The sequence below is a fragment of the Pristis pectinata genome, chromosome 5 (genome assembly GCF_009764475.1).
Source record: "Pristis pectinata isolate sPriPec2 chromosome 5, sPriPec2.1.pri, whole genome shotgun sequence".
NCBI lineage: Eukaryota > Metazoa > Chordata > Chondrichthyes > Rhinopristiformes > Pristidae > Pristis > Pristis pectinata.
In genome coordinates this window covers 50907037-50928857 of record NC_067409.1, presented here as the reverse complement: position 1 = coordinate 50928857, position 21821 = coordinate 50907037, and the positions used below count along the sequence as shown (strand labels likewise).

At 40.2% G+C, this 21821-nt stretch overlaps 1 protein-coding gene and 1 long non-coding RNA gene across 8 annotated transcripts in view; one reads left to right on the top strand and one right to left on the bottom strand.

Annotated features, from left to right (window-relative positions):
- Nucleotides 1–3629: 3629 nt before the first annotated feature.
- On the bottom strand, nucleotides 3630–21219 carry LOC127570369 (uncharacterized). The gene is made up of 4 exons (XR_007956354.1): nucleotides 21083–21219; nucleotides 8904–9009; nucleotides 8185–8220; nucleotides 3630–5314 (listed from the first exon to the last, which is right to left on the bottom strand). It is a non-coding gene; the product is annotated as an uncharacterized LOC127570369 (long non-coding RNA).
- The window catches only part of ikzf1 (IKAROS family zinc finger 1 (Ikaros)), a 77743-nt gene continuing 76923 nt past the window's right edge, over nucleotides 21002–21821 (top strand). For all 7 annotated transcript variants that reach the window (XM_052015868.1, XM_052015867.1, XM_052015865.1 and 4 more), the window contains exon 1: nucleotides 21002–21320. The gene's annotated coding sequence lies outside the window, so the exon portion shown is untranslated. The remainder of the gene's footprint in view (nucleotides 21321–21821) is intronic.

The window sequence follows — 21821 nt, the reverse complement described above, 5'->3', positions numbered from 1 at the left end:
CAGAGTCCATGGAGGGGAGGCTGGTTTCTGTGATGTGCTGAGCTGTGACCACAACTCTCTGCAGTTTCTTGTGGTCTCAGCCAGAGCAGTTGCCATATCAAGCCATGATGCATTCAGATAGGATGCTTTCTATGGTGCATTGATAAAAATTGGTGAGGTTCAAACGGGACATGGCCAGATTTCTTTAGCCTCCTGGGGAAGTAGAGACACTGGTGTGCTTCCTTGGCTGTGGCGTCCATGTGTTTGGACCGGGACAAGCAATTGGTGATGTTCACTCCATGGAACTTGAAGCTTTCAACCCAGCAATGTGGAAAATTGCTCAGACACGTACTGTTCATAAGAAGCAGGTCAAATCCAATCAGACGAACTACCTTCGAACGAGTGTTTTCTCAATCTTCAGCTAAACTATGGAAGGTGTCATAGCAAGATGCTATCAAGTGATAGGATGTGGCATTTGAAGGGTCAGGGAATGCACCTTCAAATGCCATATCTCACCAACACACTGCCAGCCTTGGTTGCTGCTAAATTCACCACCTGCATCACTCACCTATCACCAATCTATAAGCAGTCAGGACTCATACCTAACATTCATATGGTTCACTACATGCACCACTGCATGCCTCACACCACCTCACAATTTGCAAATACTACCAACTATTCAACCATGATACCACTGACTGATTTATTTCCCTTCCTCCTGCAGAACTAGAAGCAGAAAATAGAGGCAGAAGGCGGTAACTGGAAGGAACAGGTACATTTGGACATTTTAATTCCTATGATGAAGACATTAATAGATGGGCCTTTGCTGATCTTCTGGCCAGTATTTGGGCTGAATCAAAGGCACCTTCATATTTCATCTTCCTTCCCACATCTCACTTCTTATTCATTTCAGTCTCTTATAAGTTACATGCTGGAGATCTGTCTGTACACGTGTGGTCCCAACTGGCTTTAGACCCATGTCATCTATGATCATGCTACCAGGATTGACTCAGAACAGATCCACCAGTTTGAAACAGGGCAACCATGAGACAGTGTGGATGACCAGCTGCAGCAGAAATGTACACCACAACCTGTCACCTCAGGGCAGAGCATATGTCTCACTCTATAGTTACAATCAAGGCAGTAAATCAACCCTGATTCAATGAGGAACACAGAAGGCCATACAGGGAACAGCATCAGGCATGCCTAAGTTGAGACAACAACCTGGTGAAGTTGCAACAGAGGGCTATATGTGTGCTAAGGAGCAAAAACTCAATGAAATAGACAGAGCTAAGTGATCCTGCAACAATGGATCAGATCAAATCTCTTGTGATCATGCTACATCTGGTTATGAATACAGGCAGACAATTAAACAGCTAAGAGAATATCCCCGTCCTCAGTGATAGCAGACCCCAGGTCATAGCAAAGCCGAAGCATTTGTAATCATGTTCTGCCAGAAGCGCTGAGTGGATGATCCAGCTTAGATTCCTCCTGAGATCCCCACCATCACAGAAAACGGTTGTCAGCTAACTTAGTTCATTCCACATTACACTAGGTGACAGCTAAGTGAGCATGGGATAATACAGAACTAGATAACATCTTAACTGTAGTACTGCAGAAAAAGGCTCCAGAACTAACAGTTTTTCTAGCCAAGTTACTCCAGAACAATTACAATACCAGCATTTACTCAACAATATGGAAAAATGTCCTATCCACATAAGCAGGACAAATCCAATCTGGATAGTTACCACCCAATTCAGTGCATCCTTAATCATCAACAAAGTGATTGAAGGTATCATTGAAAAGTCGTATCAAGTGGCACTAACGCTCCAATAACCTGCTCACCAATGCCTATTTTAGCCTCAGCCAAGGCCATTTAGTTCCATATTTTATCATAGCCTTGGCACAAACAAGGACAAAAGTTCTGAATTCCAGAGGTGAGGTGAAAATGTATGCCATTGATGTCATGTGATGTCAAGGCACTCTGTTAAAACTGAAGTCAATGAACATTAATCAGAAAACCGGTTGGAGTTATACTTCACAAAAAAGAAAATGATTATCATTATTGGAAGTCAATCACCAGCCTGAGGACATCACGGTAGAAGTTCCTCAGGAGAGTACTCTGGGCCCAACCATCTTCAACTGCTTCACCGCTGACCTTTCATACATCTTTTGCAGCAAAGATTGTCTCCGCATTATGCTGAGATTATGTAGCTTTTGGTAGATCATCATAAATCCTGACATCGGCTCTCATGAGTAATTCAGCAACCCTCCAGAAGGATCCAGGCAGCAGAAGTATTGTTTAAGCATTCCAATGGTCTGTTCAATCTTGCTTTGTGTGGCAAAATGATCTTTATTGTTTGAATGCAGGAATATACTGATAGGTCACATACAAGAGTTGTCAGCCTTGTCATTAGCAGATAGTCCAGTCACACATCAACCACTCTTTGTTTGCTGCAGTGGCTCAAATGCAGCTGGCAAAATGGATTGCAACAAAATTAAGGCTTAATTGCTGGTGCAAGTATACTGGGCGTTATCATAGATGTTGAGCAGTGGAGTCCCTTTTGGTTCCTATAAAGGGCAGTGTTAACATGTAGATTCTGTAAAACAATATATCCACAAGCAATGGTATCCTGCATGCTGGGGATCCTGTAATCGCAGTAAAGCCTTTGTTCACTCCCTGTTTTTAGGGAGAGAAAATGAAATATGATTAGTTTTCTTAGTGACCTCCCTGTAACAATGGAAGGCCAACTATGAAATGTTGTGAGAATTTGCAACTTCAGCCTTGAACAACCTAGATGCATCAAAATTCTTTGTCAAGGTCAATTTAATACCTACTGGTAATGCAGTCATAGTTGATGGTTGTTTTTGTGGTTGCAGTTGCTGGAAAATTTTATTGAGGGCATTTTTACTGAAACATGATGTCTTAAACACTTTTCCTTCCTGAACGTCTGATAGGAGAATTGCTCACTGATCAAACATATGGATATGGCCTCTGCTGAGTGCTCCTCTTCCATTAATTCACCTCCTTCCTCGTTTAGCACCTTGTCCTGGTCTGTGCCCTGTACTCATTCTTTTGCACATATTGTATGCCATAGGAAGTCATTATTAATACAAATGTGTCTGAAAGAAACTGGTGCAGAAGACTTGAAGTCAACAAAAAAACTTCAGCACCTCCCACACTACTTCCTGTAGAATTTTGCAACTGAAAACAATGATAGAAACCACTAAGTCTTTGTAGAATCATAGCAACAGCCAAACGAAATCAACAAGTAACTAACCTCTGATAATCTCTTTAAAGAGAACTGGTATAGGGCCCTTCCTGCAGGCAAGGGGAAGAGAGAGCATGAGGTGGATCAGTGAGTTCCCAAACACCAGGTGTTGAATCAGCCTGGCATATCGATGGAGATCTAAATCTGCATACTTCCTCTGTACATTCAGTGTACCCACATTGAAACCCTCCCAGTACGGTGTCAGGCACATTTTCTCCAAGTATGCATGTGTACCATAAGAGCCATCTTTGAATTTTAAGAACATTGAAGGCAGCCGGTGAACTCTAATGTTTACTGGTTTCTTACCTCATCATTCTCCCACAGTGAAGAAATTCCAAAAATCACTCTTTCCTGATGTATGGGTGTTAAAGAATTTTTAATAATAAATGATCATCTGAATATATAGCCATAAGTAAGAGTCACTAATTTAGGAACAACTTGTGTCTCTTGAAAGAGATACAGATGATATATTTGGAATTTCAAATAACCAAGTAACAAAATTTCTGTTACCTACAATGGCTGGTATACACTACAGAGAGAGAACATTTTAGGAATGAGCATTAACAGTTTCTTTAAAAATCAAACTGTAACAAATGATCAAAAATCAACATTGATAGCTATAAAATACTAGAGAATGGAAGAAGAAGAGGGCAACATGCATTCCCTGTTAAAAAGCTAAATATATGATTTTTCTACAAGTAGTGAGTAAACAGATCCAGGTCTTTACCTGTAACTGAATATTTGACTTATTAAAAATTTTAATTTGTTTGTCAAGAACTGGGGCAAAACATGCTTTTGACAGGCAGTTGCTGAAAATCATTTTCACAATGAAGTTTTAGTTTGCCGCAAATAATTAAGTAAATAATTACTAATCACATAATGCAGTAAGCATTCCAACGTGTTGCATTCACTCAACTTGAAATGTAATAGATACAAAAAACTTGAATAGTTAAAATATGCGTCTTCAAATGATTCTTCAAGATCTCAAAAGTGTTTAAAAAGAATAGTGTAAGAAGTATTAGATCAAAAACTCTGTAGAACAAAGAATATTTTAGAAAAATAATACTTAAATAATTTTGATCTACTGAAAGGAATGGAGAAATTAATACTGCTTAACCTTTCTCTGAGTAATGGTCAAACTTGATATTTTCTGAATAAACCTTTAATCATTTTGGACAGATCATTCTTTTGGGAAGGTTTGAACCTAAAACAATAGTCTACCACTTAAATTAAGGGTTTTCACAAGTGTTGAATAACACAGGTGTCAAGTTCAAAAATTCTGCTTGTTCCGAGGCAATCCTTTAAGAATGAGCCACAAATAAGGTGTGATGATGATATACTGCACCCAAACAAATTGCAAGTTGTGTATCAACAGAATCATGGAGAGGGGGACACCATCACCATTTAAAAGCAAATCTATGCATATATTTCCCACAATTTCAATCATCCTTCACCTTAACAATTATAAAATATTCAAGTGCAATTTCAAGAGAAATATTATTCAAAATTCTAGAGGAATAGAATGTAAAACAAAGAAGTTAAGTTAAATTGAAATTGCATTTGGAATAAACTAAACTGTGTACAATTCTGTTATCTTTACATTATGAAAGATATATAGGCACATGAGAAGATGCAAAAAAATTTACAAGGATAACACCAGAACTAAGAGAAAAGACCAAATAGCCTTATACTCTTTTGTCTAGAAAGAGAAACACTGAAAGTTGATCATTAGAGGTCTTCAGAATTATGTAGGGGTCCTGCAGAGACCTCTTCACATACGTTTTTCATTAAGAGTGCAAGAGAACAAAGAAGGCATTTGCTTCTTCATTCTATCAGAAGCCGGGCACTCTTGTTCACCCAATTCATTGTTGCCCAGGATCTCTCCAAAGGCTATATTTTTTCTCTCCACATTCCCAAGCTTCTGGCCACTACCAATGCTCTCCCTTTTGTCCATGAGCTTCCGGTCATTATTTCTACACTTGTCTCTGCTGTTTGCCTTGTCCCGTAATCTAGCGTCTGCATCAGGATATTTTCAGACATTCCAAAGCACTCCCATCCAAACTCTGAAGCACAAAGGAATATTTTAGAAAAACAATGCTTGAATAATTTTGATCTCCTGAAAGGAGTAGAGAAATTAATACTGCTTAACATTTCTATGAGCGATGGTGAAACTTGATATTTTCTGAATAAATTTGTAATCATTTTGGAGAGATCATCTTTTGGGAAAACTTGAACCTAAAACAACAGTCTAACATTTAGATTAAGAGTTTTTGCAAGTATCAAACAACACAGGTATCATATTCAAAAATTTTGTCCTTCTTTCACTTCAGTAGGAGTGTGGAACAAGGGCTCGTAATGATGAGTCTTACATATATTGGATCCTGGTCTTGGACAGAAATTCCTAAAAATATGTTGATTGGATGAAATGAGTAATTGGGAGGAATAGGATACAAAAGCAGAGTTTAATTACATTTGTTTAGCATTTTGAACAATCTTCACTTGAAGAAATGCTCTCAGTTATGTTACTTACAACTGACACCTCTCTCCCCTTTCTGGATCTCTCTTTCTCCATCTCAGGAGACAAACCATCCACTGACCTTTGCTATAAACCCACTCACTCCCACAGATATACCTCCTTGTACCCTGTCTCTTGTAGGAATGCTATCCCTTACTCTCAGTATCTCTGTCTCCACTGCATCTGTTCTTGAGATGAGGCTTTTCACTCCAGGACATCTGAAGTGTCCTTCTTTTTCAGAAAACATGGCTTTCCCTCTACTGTGGCTGATGAAGCCCTCACCTACAACTCCTCCACATTCCGCACTTCTGCTCAGACCTCACCTACACCCAGACAGAACAGAGGGAGAGTTGCTCTGGTTCACCTTTCACCCCACCAGACTCTGCATCCAGTACATCATTCACTATCATTTCCACCAATTGCAATGTGACCCCACCACCAGTCATATCTTCCCATCCCCACCCCTTGCTGCTTCCCACAGGGATCACTCTCACTGTGACTCCCTCCTTCATCCTTCTTCACCCATCCTTACCAGTCCCCATGCAGTTTCCCCTGCAACCATAGGAGGTGCAAGACCTGTCCCTACACCTCCTCCCTCACCACCATCCAGGGACCTAAACAGTCCTTCCAGGTGAGGCAGACATTCACATGCATCTCTTCCAATCTTATTTATTGCAATCGGTGCTCTTGATGTGGTTTCTTCTACATCTTTGAGACCAAGCACAGACTGGGAGACCACTTTGCCAAACATCCACACTCTGTCTGCTTTTGGCCAGCTTGAGCTCCTGGATGCAAACCATTTCAACTCCCCTCCCCATTCCCAAACTGACCTATGTGTCCTAAGCCTCTTCCACTGCCATGGTGAAGCCAAACACAAACTAGAGAAACAACATCTCATATTCCGCCTGGGTAGTCTCCAACCCAATGATGTGAAAATTGAATTCTCCAGTTTCAGGCCATCTGTACCCCCTGTATTCCTTCCCCTTTCTGATCCTCCCAGGTTCTCTCAACCTCCCCCAGACCCCCACATTTTTCCAACCCCCACCACCCCAGCCTCCTGTTACTCAGTTTCTTCCCCTTCCTCACCTAACTCCATCTGCCTATCACCCACACACTCAACCCATTCAGTCCCCATCCCCTCCACTCCGCCTCCCCCCCACCTGTTTCCATCTGTCCGTCATCCCTCCCTTATCTGATTCCACTCATCACCTTCCTTACTTATCGGATTCCATAATTGGCAGCCATTTGTTGTCTCCACTAATCACTTCCCAGTCTCTGTTGCAATCGCCGCCCCTCTTTCACCCATCTGTTTCCATCTGCCCATCAACCCCTCCTCAACTGGATCCACCTATCATTTGCCAGCTCCTGCCTCACCCCTCCCCCTCCCCTTTACACTCTCAATCCTGATGCAGTGTCTCAACCCAACTTGTTGACTACCACTTTGCTCCACAGATGCTGTCTGACTTGCTGAGTTCCCCCAGCAGTTTGTTTTTTGCTTTGGAGTAGACAGTCTGATGTGTTAGCATCTAACTTTCAGCATGTCTTGTACTTCCATGCTCGAAAGCCCATGTATGGATGCTGGAGACATCCTGAGGCACATCAGGCTGCTAGCCAGTGGTTCCCTTCAGAAGTGCAGGCTACCAGTCAACATGATTCTGGCCACTGTTTCAATTCTTAAATAGTAAATCCATGTTTCTTAACTCAAGGGAGCCCAAGATCAAGAAATCTTAAATCATCCATCTACCATCTTTATAACTGCATATTAGTAATTTTTCCTTGTTTTTGCCTCTCCTTCACAGTTCAAGCATCTGTCATCTAACAGAATATTTGATGGTCCACACAAATCTGCTAAAGCTCTTTGATTTCACACTAATTATGTCCATCGAGTGTTATATTACAGTGTCTTGTAATCCTGAGTATGACTTCAAATATTTTAATGATTGATTTTATCTAATATTATTGAAAGGTTAATATTAAATCTGGTTCCGCCATCCTTTCCAAATCACAAACTATCTGGAATTTTGCCAATTTTCTTAAATCCTGACAATGTTTATGAAATGCTCTTGCTCCTCCAACATTACTTCACTGGAAATATGGAGGGAAGTCTATTTCCAGCTAAATAATATCAGTAACAAGCAGAGGAATTTCTTGGACTATAGCTTTAGTCAAAGACAAACAGTGACTCAGAAAACAAAATGGGTGAGGAAGAGACACCAAGAGATACAGTGACAATGAAATGTAAATAACAACACTGGGGATTTCCTTTGGGGTTCTTCTGATTGGTCACCAGAAGATTTACAGAAACCCCATATATGCTTCTATCAGTAGCTTCCCCATTTGCCATCAAGTCATAACGGCTGATAGACAGAACCCCAGAGGAAATTTCAGGAAATATTGTTTTTGATTAATTTACCATACCTGTCATAGATAAGATTGATTTTCACTTTCCAGTGTCTGTAAAAAAAATATAAGCAAAGTTTACCACAACCCTTGATATGATTTGAGCATTTTATTGATTTTGTAAGGCATATATATCATTACATATTATTAATTTTTTATTTATATTTCCTGCATTGAGAAACTGGCTGTCTCTATTTTGTTCACTTACCTGCTTTCCAGGCTGTTTTTTGAAGGATGGAGGGCAGAATTAGTGATAGATCCAAGTCCTTATTAGGGTTTAAACAAAGCAGGTTGCAGAAAGCTCCCTCTTAGGAACTCAGTCATTTACATACTTAACACACTCAGTTCCCCATATCTGCCAGTATTTCAAGCCCTGGATGATAGTTCATGTCAAAAGGAAATTCTGTTTCTGAACTCATTCTGCATTCTACTATAATTTTTGTGTTTCATCCAAGCATGGAACATAGTGTATAGAATAGATGAACTGTAGTTTATTGTAAGGTGAGTTTAATGACCTCAGATGACTTTTACTAATGTGAAGACTATACTGGGGCTTGAAACTATGACCTGAAATGCTGCCCATCTGCGCAAATCACAGATGGCTCCCAGTGTCTGGTGACAGAGTCCTGATGAAGGGTCTCAACCCAAAACATTGACTGTTTATTTCCCTCCATAGATGCTGCCTGACCTGCTGAGTTCTTCCAACATTTTATATGTGTTGCTCCAGATTCCATTACCTGCAGAATCTCTTGTGTTTCCGTTTGGCTGCCAGCTATGTTCCTGAGATAATCCTGCAACCATTCTTCTCTATATTTGACTCATTTTGCCTGCTTTCTGGCACACCTACAGCAGATGAAAAGGGGTTAGTGGATGTCGTATCACCATGAATGCATGTATATTTTTCTGGACGTACTTCACAGTGCTTCCATAGGGCAGAAATTCCTTAACGTGCCAAGTGGGAGCATAACTAAGGGCAAAAGTTGTACGTCTTATTTCTCTTGATCAGATTCCCCAACACACTACTCAGGGAGAAGTCATCCTCTTGGATATGCAAACATAAGGCTTCAAAAGCAAGAGACTATCTTTTCGTGTGAGATACTGCAATCGGATACTGCAATGCCTATGCATTGTCATCAGTATGCACGTAGGACTACAGTATCCTTTGTAACTCCTTGCTTAGCTACAAATATTCTTTTCCATTGAATCTTAAAGAACCTGTAGAAGATTCATATTCACTAATGTGAGCATCTCCATAGATAAAATAGGGTTCTATTCCCACAAGTTGAATTTATAGAGTTAGGAGGTAAATTAAGTAGTACCTCTAAAATGGTTTTATCAGGATTACTTCCAGGGCCATGTGCTAGCAAGGATAGATACAGGAAGACATATCAGATGAATACATGGCTGGAGAAATGGTGTAGGGGGAACGATTCAGATTCCTGGAACATTGGGATCACTTCTGGAGAAAATGGAACCAGTAGAAACCAAATGAGTTACATCTGGGCAGGACCGAGATCAATATTCTCGGGTAGCTATTCGCAAGTGCTCTCTGGGCGGTCTATATTAGAATGGCATGGGGACAGCAGCTTGAGCAGAAAGACAGAGAAGGGGAAACAAGGAGAGAAATGAAAGACAGAAGAGGAAGAAGCAAAAGTGGAAGGCAAAAAAAAAGGGATAAGAGACAAATATTTCTGAAGGACAAATGAAAAGGGAAAGGGTGTGAGATAGTTTTGTTTGTCAGGAAGGAAATCAATGCAATGGTGAGGAAGAACATTGGCTCAGAAATTATGATGTGGAAACTGTATGGGTGGAGGCAGGAAGGGGAAGAAGACATTAATGGTGGTTGCCTGGAGGCCCTCAAACAGTAGTGCCAATCTAAGGAATAGAACTAAGAGGCAATTAGAGATGAATGCAAGGATACAACTGTAATTATAAGTGACTTTAATATACATATAGATTGGTCAAACCAAATTAACAATAATACTTTGAAGGAGGAATTCCTGGAGTGTATACATGATTTTTTTTTAGACACGACATTGAAGAACCAATGAGAAAAAAAGCTGACCTGGACTGCATATCGTGCAATGAGAAAGCAAGACTTAACAATCTTGTTGCATGTGGTCCTTTAGGAAAGAGTGACTACAACATCACAGAGATTTTCATTAAAATGGAGAGTGAAGTAGTAGAATCTAACACTAGGGTCCTGAATCTGAACAGAGGAAACTACAATGGTATGAGATTCACATCAGTTATGATAGATTGAGCATTCTTATTAAATGGGATGAAGGTGGCTAGGCATGGATAATATTTTTTAAATATACACATGAATTACAACAATTATTCATACCTGTCTGACATAAAAATAAGTCAGCAAAGAGAGCTCAACATGGCTTACAAAGGAAATAAGGGATACTTTTAGATGGAGGCATATAAAATTGCCAAGAAAAGCAGGCCTGAGGACTGGGAGCAGTTAAGAATTTAGCAAAGGAGGACAAAAGATTGATTAAAGATGGGGAAGATGGAATATGTGATAAAGCTTCCAAGGAGCATAAAAACTTACTAAAAACTTCTATACGTATGTGAAGAGAAAGTTTAGTGCAAATAAATGTAGATCCCTCTACATTCAGAAACAGGGAAAATTCTAACTTGGAATAAAGAAATGGCAGAAAAATCAAATACATAGATGCACCGGTGATCATCTTCCAAAATTCTTTAGACTCTGGAGCAGTTCCTATAAATTGGAGTTTGACAAATGTAAGGAGTTTGACAAATGTAACGTCATGAATTAAAGAATGAGGAAGATTAAAAACAGGAATTTACAGACGTTTAATCTGTCACCAGTAATGGGAAAAATGCTAGAATTTATTATGAATAACACAACACTTGAAAACAATTGGACAAGATCAGCATGGGTTTACGAAATGGAACTCATGCTTAACAAATCTACTCGTGTTTTTTGAGGTTGTAGCAACTAGAATAGATAAGGGAGAACTAGTGGATGTGGTATATTTGGACTTTCAGGAGGTTTTTGGTAAGCTCCCACATTAGAAGTTAGTGTGCAAAATTAAAGCATGTGGATTGTGGTTCATACACTGGGATGGATTGACAATTGGTTTAAAGACAAGAAGCAGAGAATGGGAATAAATGGGATTTTTCTGAGTGGCGGGCAATGACTAGTGAGACATTACAGGGATCAGTGCTTGAGCCCCAACTATTCACAATTTATATCAAAGACTTGGATGAGGGAACTTTGGTTTGGCCACATTTGGAGTACTGTTCTAGTCACCACATTACGTTATTAGCTATAGGGAAAGGTTAGACAAACTTGGATTGTTTTCCCTGGAGCGTCAGAGACTGAAGTGAGACCTGATAGAAGTATATAAAATTATGAGAGATATAGATAGGGTAGATAGACCGAGTCTTTTTCCCAGGTTAGAAATGTCAAATACTGGAGGACATAGCTTTAAAGTGAGAGGGAGAAGGCTTAAAGGGGATTCAAATCTTTTACACAGAAAGTGGTAGGTGCCTTGTACATGCTGCCAGAGGAAGTAGTGAAAGCAGATACAATAGCAATGTTTAAGAGGTATATAGACGGGCAGATGAACGGGCAGGGAATGGAGGGATATAGACCATGTGCAGGCAGATGAGATTAGCTTGGTATGGCATCTTAGTCATCACAGATATTGTGAGCTGAATGGCCTGTTCTGTGCTATCTGTTCTGTATTCTATGTTCTAAATGAATATTACATATCCAGGTTTTCAGACAGTGTAAAGCATTGGGGATGGGGGGAGGGGAAGTGTGGTGAGGAGAAGATGTAGGGGAATATGAGCTTGAAATGAATACAAAGAAACTCTAACATGATTTAGACAAGTTGGAAAAGTAGGCAAATGCATGGTGAATGCAGTTTATTGAGGATAAATATGAGGTTAACCAGACACAAGAACTGCAGATGCTGGAAGCTGTAGTAAAGGAAATAAACTTGAACAGCATCTGTGCAGGCAGACTGATAGTCAAAGTTTTAGATCGAGGCTCTGCATCAGGACTGAGAGTATACAAGGAAGGTAGATATTATAAAGAGGTGAGAGGAAGGGGTGAGACAGAGGCTGGTCGACAATAGGTGAAAACAGATTGGTGATGGGTGGGGGAAATGATTAGCAGATTGAGCCAGGTGGGGGAGGGGAGGAGGAAGGGTGGAGACAGAGGCTGGTAAGTGATAGGTAGGACCAGATAAGGGAAGGATGATGAGCAGATAGAACCAGGTGGGGGAGGGGGTAGCAAATGTAAACCAAGGGACAATAAACCCAGGTAGATAGATATGAGGGTGATAGGCATATGGGACCAGGTGAGGGAGGGTGGTGGGTCTAGGTAACAAAGGGGGGAGGGATGGAAAAGGTGAAAAAAGGGAGAGAGAATCTGGCTGGACCAGTAAGAGTGGGAAAGTAACACAGGGCAAGTAGGTAACCTGAAATTGGAGAACTCAATGTTCATACCACTGGGCTGTAGGCTACCCAAGTGGAATATGAGGTGCTGTTCTTCTACATTGCATAGACTAATAATTCCAATGGCATATTTTCAGTACAATAAATATGTCAAGGTACCTGAGTACAACCTTCACATCATAATGCATTAGGAAGAGATCTTACAATTGATGCAGATAATTACTAACTCCTGTAAGACCATAATGCAATCCTCATCACAGCACCATGTTTAGTTGAAGAAAATGAGGCAGGGGCTTTTCTATCACTTTAAGCAATGCATTATGAGCTACAATGCCCAACTGGAATCAACTGCCAGTCAGCATTGTTTCTTCATTCCATTTTAGGTCCATCAACGGACCCATACCTGCTCTCAACAGACTTGGGTCCAGTTGGGCCTATCATGAGTAACTTGGTCACATTTAAATTGATTAACATGAGGGAGGAATTTATATGGAAAGCTTATCTTTGAAATAAGCATTGTATAAATATATAACAGTCAAAATTAGAAAATTATCTTAATTCATTACCTCTCCCTGTGACAATTAACTTTGCATTTCATCTGACTATTAACTCTCAGTAACTTAAGCTACTGATTGGTAAATATAGTATTTCAAAGATCATCAAGATATCAGGTTGAACTATTCAACAAGGAATGGTGGTGGCACAATACTTAAATTACCAGGCTAGTAACTTAGAATCCTGAGTTCAAATCCTACCATGATAGCTATGGAATTTAAATTTAGTTAAAAATGTGGAATTTTAAAGTAAATAGGTTCTTTTTACATTATTTTATCATTAGTAATGATGATCATAAAATTACTAGATTGTTAAAATCCTTCTGGTTCACCTACATCTCCTTCAGAGGAGAAAAATGTCCCTTTTACACTGTCTGGCTTATACTGTATATAATTCAAAATTCACCCATACAGTTGACTCATAACCACTGTCTTAAATGCCCACAAAGTCATTATTTTACTGCTATGTTGAAATCTTTACTAGAAGGACTGCAGTAGTTCAAGTGGCTAACCACCATCTTCTCAAGGGCAATTATGGAAGGGCAATGAATGCTGGCTTTGGCAACAATACTGAGGCCCTGAGGAATGAATACTATAAATTTAAAAATATCCTTATCCATCTTTGATATCATTAATTGTGCTCTGGAACAATAAGACACTACTTACATGTGTACAAGCATGGAACCTTATTCTACAAGAAATCATTCAGCTGGTTGCTTGTTCCCTGAAACAACTCTCAACATTGTCCCATTATCCATACTTCAAAATAAAATCCTTCTCAAAGATTTCACGACTTCTCCTTAGAAGCTATTACTGATTTGGTTCACATCGTCGTTTCTTGCAAATATTTCATGTCCCAGTAACCCACTGCATTAAAAAAATTATTTTCACATCTTCACTATTTATGCATTATTACACCTCTTTATACCATTCACTTGAACTTGTTATTTTCTGATTTTGTTTATCAAAAATCGTCATAATTTTAAATATTTTATCAGATTTCCTCTTAACATTTTTTTGTTCTCACAAAAAGAACCATTGCTTCTATTGTACCTTATCAATACAGAACCACTGATTTCTGGTGGCACATTAGTGAATCCGTAAAATTCTTCTCTCCAGTCCCCATGATTTTGACACTTTTCATTAAATAGTACACTCAAATCATTGACTGGGACCAATGATTTACTTAGGTCAAGCCCTATCTTTTTGTTTTGATATTCTATTGCTTTACTTATGGAATGACATTGACATATTTTTACATCTTTATCAACTTCCCCTGACTCTTTTACCACTTCCTGTTCCTGTACTTCTAAAAAAATTCTTTTCCTTTTTATATATGTTCTCTTATTCTTCATCTTATATTATATTTCATTACACCACAGTAAGATTGGATTTCTACAAAGGTGAGGGACTGTAAAAAATGTTGTAAAATGTCATTGATACTGGGCAAGAACATGGAAATGAAATATAGGGTGAAGAAATGTGAAGTTATCAACTCAGAGACTGAATGGTGCCAATAAAGGTCCAAGGTTTTATAAAGTACTGAACAGGCCCTTAAAGCTGAAAGGCCCTTCCATTGTTTGAGTTTTTTGAATAAGTAGCCAAGAAGATTGATGAGGGCAAGGCTGTAGATGTAGTCTATATGGACTTCAGTGAGGTCTTTGATAAGGTTGTGTATTGTAGACTGCTATAGAAAGTTAGATGGTATGGGATCCAAGAAGAGCTAATTAATTGGATACGGAATTGACTTGATGGTAGGAAGCAGAGGATGATGGTAGAAGGTTGATTTTTGGACTAGAGGCCTGTGACTAGTGACATGCTTCAGTGGTCAGGGCTAGATCCATTGTTGTTTGTCATCTACATCAACTATTTGGATGAAAATGTACAAGGCATAGTTGGTAAGTTTGCAGATGATACAAAAATAAGTGATGTTTTAGACAGTGAAGATGGTTATCAAGAACTACAGCAGGATCTTGATCAGTTGGGTAAGTAGGCTGAGGAATGACAAATAGAGTTTCATTTCGATAAGCGTGAGGTGTTACATTTTGGAAAGACAAATAAGGGTAGGACTTTCACAGTGAATGGTAGAGCCCTGGGGAGTGTTGTGGAACAGAGGGACCTAGGAGTACATGTACGTAGTTCCCCGAAAGTGGCGTCACAGGTTGATAGGGTGATGAAGAAGGTTTGTGGCATGCTGGCTTTCATCAGTCAAGGCATTGAGTATAGAAGTTAGAATGTTATGCTGCAGTTGTACAAGATGTTGGTGAGGCTGCACTTGGAGTATTGTGTTCAATTTTGGGCACCCTGCTATAGGAAAACATGCAGAAAAGATTTACAAGGATATTGCCAGGACTTGAGGGACTGACTTACAGAGAGAGGTTGAGCAGGCTCAGACTTTATTCATTGGAGCGTAGGAGAATGAGGGATGATCTTACAGAGGTGTATAAAATCATGAGGGGCATAGATAGGGTGAATGCACACAGTCTTTTACCCATGGCTGGGGAATCAAGAACTGGAAGGCATAGCTTTAATCTGAGAGGGAGAGATTTAATAGGAACCTGAGGGGTAACTTTTTCACCCAGAGGGTGGTCTGTATATGGAATATGCTGACAGAGGAAATGATTAAGGCAGCTACATTAACAACATTTAAAAGACACTTGGACAGGCACAGGGATAGAAAAGGTTTAGAGGGATATGAGCCAATAAGAGCAAATGAGACTAGCTTAGATGAGCATGTTGGTCAGCATGGACCGGTTGGCCCGAAGTGCCTGTTTCTGCGCTGTATGACTCTATGAGATGCTGTTCAATCCATTGAATTCCTCCAGCAGATTGTTTGTTGCTCAATAATGAAGTTTATGAAAATCATTGAATCTAAGACACAGTCCTGAGGAACTCAAGCAGTTATCGTCTGTGGCACCAACTCTCACATCATTGCAGGAATTCAGCTCCTTTGGTCATGTTTAGATTGAGGTTTCAATGAGTTTTGGATTTCAGCAGTTCTGCTGAAACCCAAAGTTAACACTGGTGGGGATGTGATTGTGAGTAAAGGAAAAGAAGACCGTAAGGAAACTCAAGGACAGCTTCTATCCCACAGTTATCGGACTCTTGAACCGACCTTTCATACACTAAAAGATGAACTCATGAACTCTTGATCTCCCAGTCTATCTCATTGTAGCCCTTGCACTTTATTTGTCTACCTGTACTGCACATTCTCTATAGATACAATGCTATATTCTGCATTCTGTTTACTTTTTACTACCTCAATGTTAACATGTATGGCAAGATCTGTCTGGATGGCACACAAAACAAAATCTTTTCACTGTATCTCAATACATGTGACAATAATAAACCAATACTTGGCCAATTCAGTCTATGCTGTCCATTCCCTCACAACCTAATCTCCCACACATTTTCTCATACACATCTGATTGTCCCACCAACCAACTACACTAGGGACTATCTGCAGTTGGCAACTAACCAAACAACAAGGAAGTCTTTAGCAAGTGGGAGGATATCAGAGCACCCAGGGAAAATCCATGCAGTCACAGGGAGAATGTGCAAGCTCCACACTGACAGCACCAGAAGTCAAAATTGAGCCTGGGTTGCTGGAGCTGTGAGGTAGCAGTGCTAAATGCTGCATTACTATGCCTTGAGAAAAAGATTCTATCTGTCCTATCTATGCCCCATATAATTTGCTAAGCCTGTATAAGGTTACCCCTCAGCCTCCTATGTTCCAATGAGAATAAACCCAGTCTATCCAATCTCTCCTTATAACTACAGCTCTGCAATCCAAGCAACATCCTGGTGAACCTTAACAGCACACTACCACATCCTTCCTGTAGTGTGGTGACCAGAACTCTACACAATACTCTAAATGCAGTCTAACCAATGTTTTGTACAACTGCAATATGACGATCCAACTCTTAGACTCAATGGGTCTGCCTATGAAAGCAAGAATACCATATGCCTTTTTCATTACCCTATCCACCTGTGTTGTCACTCTCAGGGAGCTACGGATTTGCACCCCAAGATCTCTCTGTACGCCAATACTCCTAAGGTTCCTGCCATTTATTCTACATATCCTAGCAGAATTTGACATTCCAAAGCACATTGCCTCACACTTGTCTAGATTAAATTCTATCTGGCACCGCTCCGCTCAACTTTCCAGCAGATGTATATGTTCCACTGTATCCTTGGACTACTTTCTTCGCTATCAAGTACTCCACCAACCTTGTGTTATCTGCAAACTTACTAATCACACTGGCTACATTCTCATCCAAGTCATTTATTCATATTACAAACAATAGAGGTCCCAGCACCGATCCCTGCAGTACATCACTCGTTGCAGATTTCCAGTCAGATAAACACCCACCACTACTCTCTTCCTCCTATCACCCAACCAATTGTGGATCCAGTTTGCCAATATGCCTTGGATCCTTTGTGATTTGATCTTCTGGACCTGCCTACCATGCAAGGCCTTATCAAAAGCCTTACTTAAGTCCAAGTAAACCATGCCTACTGCTTTGTCTTCATTAATTTTCCTTGTCACCTCCTCAAAAAACTCCATCAGATTTGTGAGACATGATCTCCTGGGCACAAAACCCTGCTGATTCCTCCTAATTAAGTGAACAATAATCCTGTTCCTCAGAATCTTCTCCAACAACTTCCCTACCACTGATGTAAGACTCATTGGCTTATATTTTCCAGGCTTATCCTGACCGCCGATTTTGAACAAGGGGACCACATTAGCTATCCGCCAGTCTTCTGGTACCTTACCCAACACTAACGAAGATGCAAAATTCCCCCTCAGAGCCCCAGCAATCTTCTTACTTGCTTCCATTAGCATCCTGGGATAAATCTTGTTAGGCCCTGACAATTTATCCACCCTAATGTGCTCCAATTTATGTGGCACTTCCTCTTTTCTGATACAGACTCGCTCCAGAAAATCAGAGTACCCCCTTTCTTAAATATCCAGCTTTTGTGTCCTTTTTTTCCTGCTGAATAGTGAAGAGAAGAATTAATTTAGGACCTCGCTCATATTCCCTGGCTCCACATATAAATTACCCCTTTCGTCCCTGCGGTGGCCTTAGGTACACCCTTTCTTCTAATATAGATATAAAAGATTTTAGGATTATCCTTAATCCCACTTGCTTGGGTTCTTTTTGCCTTCTTAATTTCTTTTTCATTTTCTCCTATATCTCCCATAAACCTCGTGACTTATTTGATACCAATTTCCCATATAAAATATAAGCTTCCTTCTTTTATCTGATTAAGCCTCCAATACCCTTCATTAATCAAGGTTCCTTAAACCTACTGACCTTGCCTCTTACCCTTACAGGGACATGCTCACTCTGAACTGTTACTATATTACTTTTAAATGCCTCCCACTTATCAGATGTCATTTTCCACTCTAGCAGCTACTCCCAATTTACCTCATCCAGGTCCTGTCTTACACAATCAAAATCCACTACTGATGACCAGGAATCAACTGAAGAGCCAGAATGGACTTGTCTTGCTCTTTTTGCATAGGGAATTACTATGAGGTTTATCATATTTTTGGATAGTTGCTAGTTCTGTAACTGTATTGAAGTAGCTTGGCTTGAATATTGACTTATTAGATTGCCCAGTTTTAAGCTACTTCTTCACATGTTGGTATGGTTGACATTTCTGGCAATGCCAGCGCCAATCCTTTTTCTTGAGTAGCTTCTCTGCCAAATTCTTGCAGAGAACTTTGTATTTCCTTCTAATCAAAGCTGATATTTTCAGTCAAGTGCACAGCAATTTGGTGAAGGTGCAAGTAATTGCCACATCTGTGCCATTTGCTCTTTCTGGAAACAAACTAATATCTCATTGTGGTTCACAGCAGATATACAACATTTATTGTTGTCCTGAAGTAAAAATAAATCACACAGATGGAATAAAAATGGTGTGTTAACTAGAACTGGGGCTATCTCTCAAGAACTCTTAAGAGATAAATTAGAAGGACATCTTTAACAGAAAAGCTGAATGTAAAAAATAGTCATTAGCTATCCAGTTTGCCACAACAGTATACATAACAGGAATTTTTAAGAAGATGAATAGCCAAGAAGGCACCAGTCTCACGTACCCATTATACATTACTACTGTTTTACTGCAACAGAGAAACAAGTTCAAATGAACCTTGATGCAATTCATGGTTTTTGCTCTGTTGAGTTTTTCTGGTAACTTATTTCATAATTCTATTACTTCTTCAAGCAACTAGCTTACTTTCTTAACCCAAATTTCCCAACAATTATTTCCTGAAACTTGGCATACAATTCCTTCAAAACAGCAAATAATTTTCCTCAGTTAAGTTTATCCATTCCTTTCTATCTCATTTCTTTAAAACATATATAAAATTCCATCCTTAAAATTGCTCATTGATAGATCATGCAGCAAAAAAATTCTGCAATTATTTTTCTCTCTGTTCTGTAGCACAGAAAATCTCACATTAATCAGTTCAAGAAAATGCATTAAAAGTTATATGTTATGAATATGTATACATCTAGATCTAATTGTATACTAGCAGTTTGGGTATCAGTGGCCTCTCCCTGTACCACATACTATCCATTAAGATGAATTCTACAAATTTTCACAATCCAATCAGATGTCCGAAGGCTCTTACAGTTATGTATAATGGGCTGAGGAATATTTTTGGACCCAATGTCACTTAAGTTGTGGCTCACCTTCCCACCTTCCCATCCCTCCCCATCACCATTATCACCTGCAGGTCTTAGTGAAAATCATTGCCACAAACAAGCAGAAGTCATACTGGGCTGAACAGTCTGATCTGCTAATGTTACTACGGTAGATGGTACCATCAGCAGCCATCAACACCAAATGCTGAATGACTGGAAATAGCCAAGAAACTTCAATGGGTTGGACAGAGAAGCAACCTAAAGTGAGGTACTAGGTCTTGCCTCTGAAGAAGGAAATGCTGGCAAATGGCAGATGCCATGAGGGGGGTGAGCTGGGATTTTAGTCTTGTTCACTGATCAGGCTAAAAGTGAAGTCCCAAAAGGCATATGGATCAAAGCTCCTGAAGCCAACCTGACTCCAAACATACGTGCTTCTGCTTTCCTTGAGGACCAACAGCTAGGCCAGGAGGGGGACATAGATAAATGGACACCAAGCATTTCCATGCCTACTGCCAAAGCCTTTGGGATCAAATGGAGGGGATACTCCTTTTTCACCAGAAAGTATACCACCAGTCAGTAGACTGGATGCAATATTCACCATCACTTGGTAAATGCCAATGACAACAATGTGTAATAAGAACTTGCTGCATCTACTTAACCTCTGTATGGGGAAGTAGGTCTGAGCATTTGTTTATCATGGTGTGGAGCACCATGCTCATCTTTAAAGTATCACCGCTTAAAATTAATCAAATCCTGGCGTTTGAAAATCCTGACATCGAAAGGAGGTGTTATTCAATCCAATGAAATATGAAGGAACGCTAATATTATAAGAAAACAAATGTTTTGTTTTCGAAAAACAAACTGCTAAAGGAACTCAGTGGTTCAAGCAGCGTCTGTGGAAGCAAGGAGATGGTGTACGTTTCGGGTGGGGACCCTGTATCAGAACTGCTCTTTCATTTGGGAAGGGGTAAGGCCAAGAGAATTTACTGTAAAATTCATGGCTACTGAAATTGAGCTGGTGTGGTTTATGTTTTAGTTCAGGCGAGGGGTCACTTTTAATAAAGATGGAGATCTCTTCAGCGATTCGAAACTGAATGCACAAGCATGAGGTGCCATGGCTGACAGTACCACTTTCTCCGGTGTTCCTCAGTCTTGGAATAACAGCCGGGTGTGCGTGGTCCACACTTCCCCATTGCCCCTTTACAGCATGTAAACAACCCCGCCGCGCTGACACTGCTGCAGCTCCGAGCCCGCACACACACATACCGCGATGCAGGAGGAGCGCCCGATGCCTTGTCCCGGCACTCGACAGAAAGGGCATCTGCCGCGAGCGAGCCCTGGGCTCTTCCACCAATCCCAGCACGAGGGTGTGTGCGCGTGGCCGGCGCATTGGAAGGAGGAAGTCGAGCGGGGAGAGATGTACAGCTGCAGGGACTCCAAGTGCAGCCTGCACATGGAGCAGGAACTGCCGGGCTGTGTCTGCCGCCAGCGACCAGGGATCCAGGTAGGAAAGAACAGTCACACAACTCGTCAAACTTTACCCGAAACTTCACTTCACACGGCGTAAAACTGGCACATACGCACACGGGACGACAATGATGTGGGAATGTCACTGGCAAAAGAAAAATGCGGAAAGTCTGATATTATTTTTGTCATAGTTTGTTAGAGGCACCTGTTAGCTTGACTGCAATACTTTCCTGTCATTACTGCCTCGAGTAGTGTGTGGCCGAAATGATTTCGGGAGCTCATCATCAGAAATCTGAATATGGATCTTTATCTATCTATCTATCTATCTATCTATCTATCTATCTATCTATCTATCTATCTATCTATCTATCTATCTATCTATCTATAAGTTTTGCTGGGGTGTTATTCATATAACTTTGTAGCGCTGCAGAATTCCTGAGCACATTATAGCGAATGTTAAAAACTGTTTCGAAAGAATAGTTTCTATTGTAGTTTATTGTCAGAATTTGAATGTGAAGTTATATGCCTTGGTAATGTA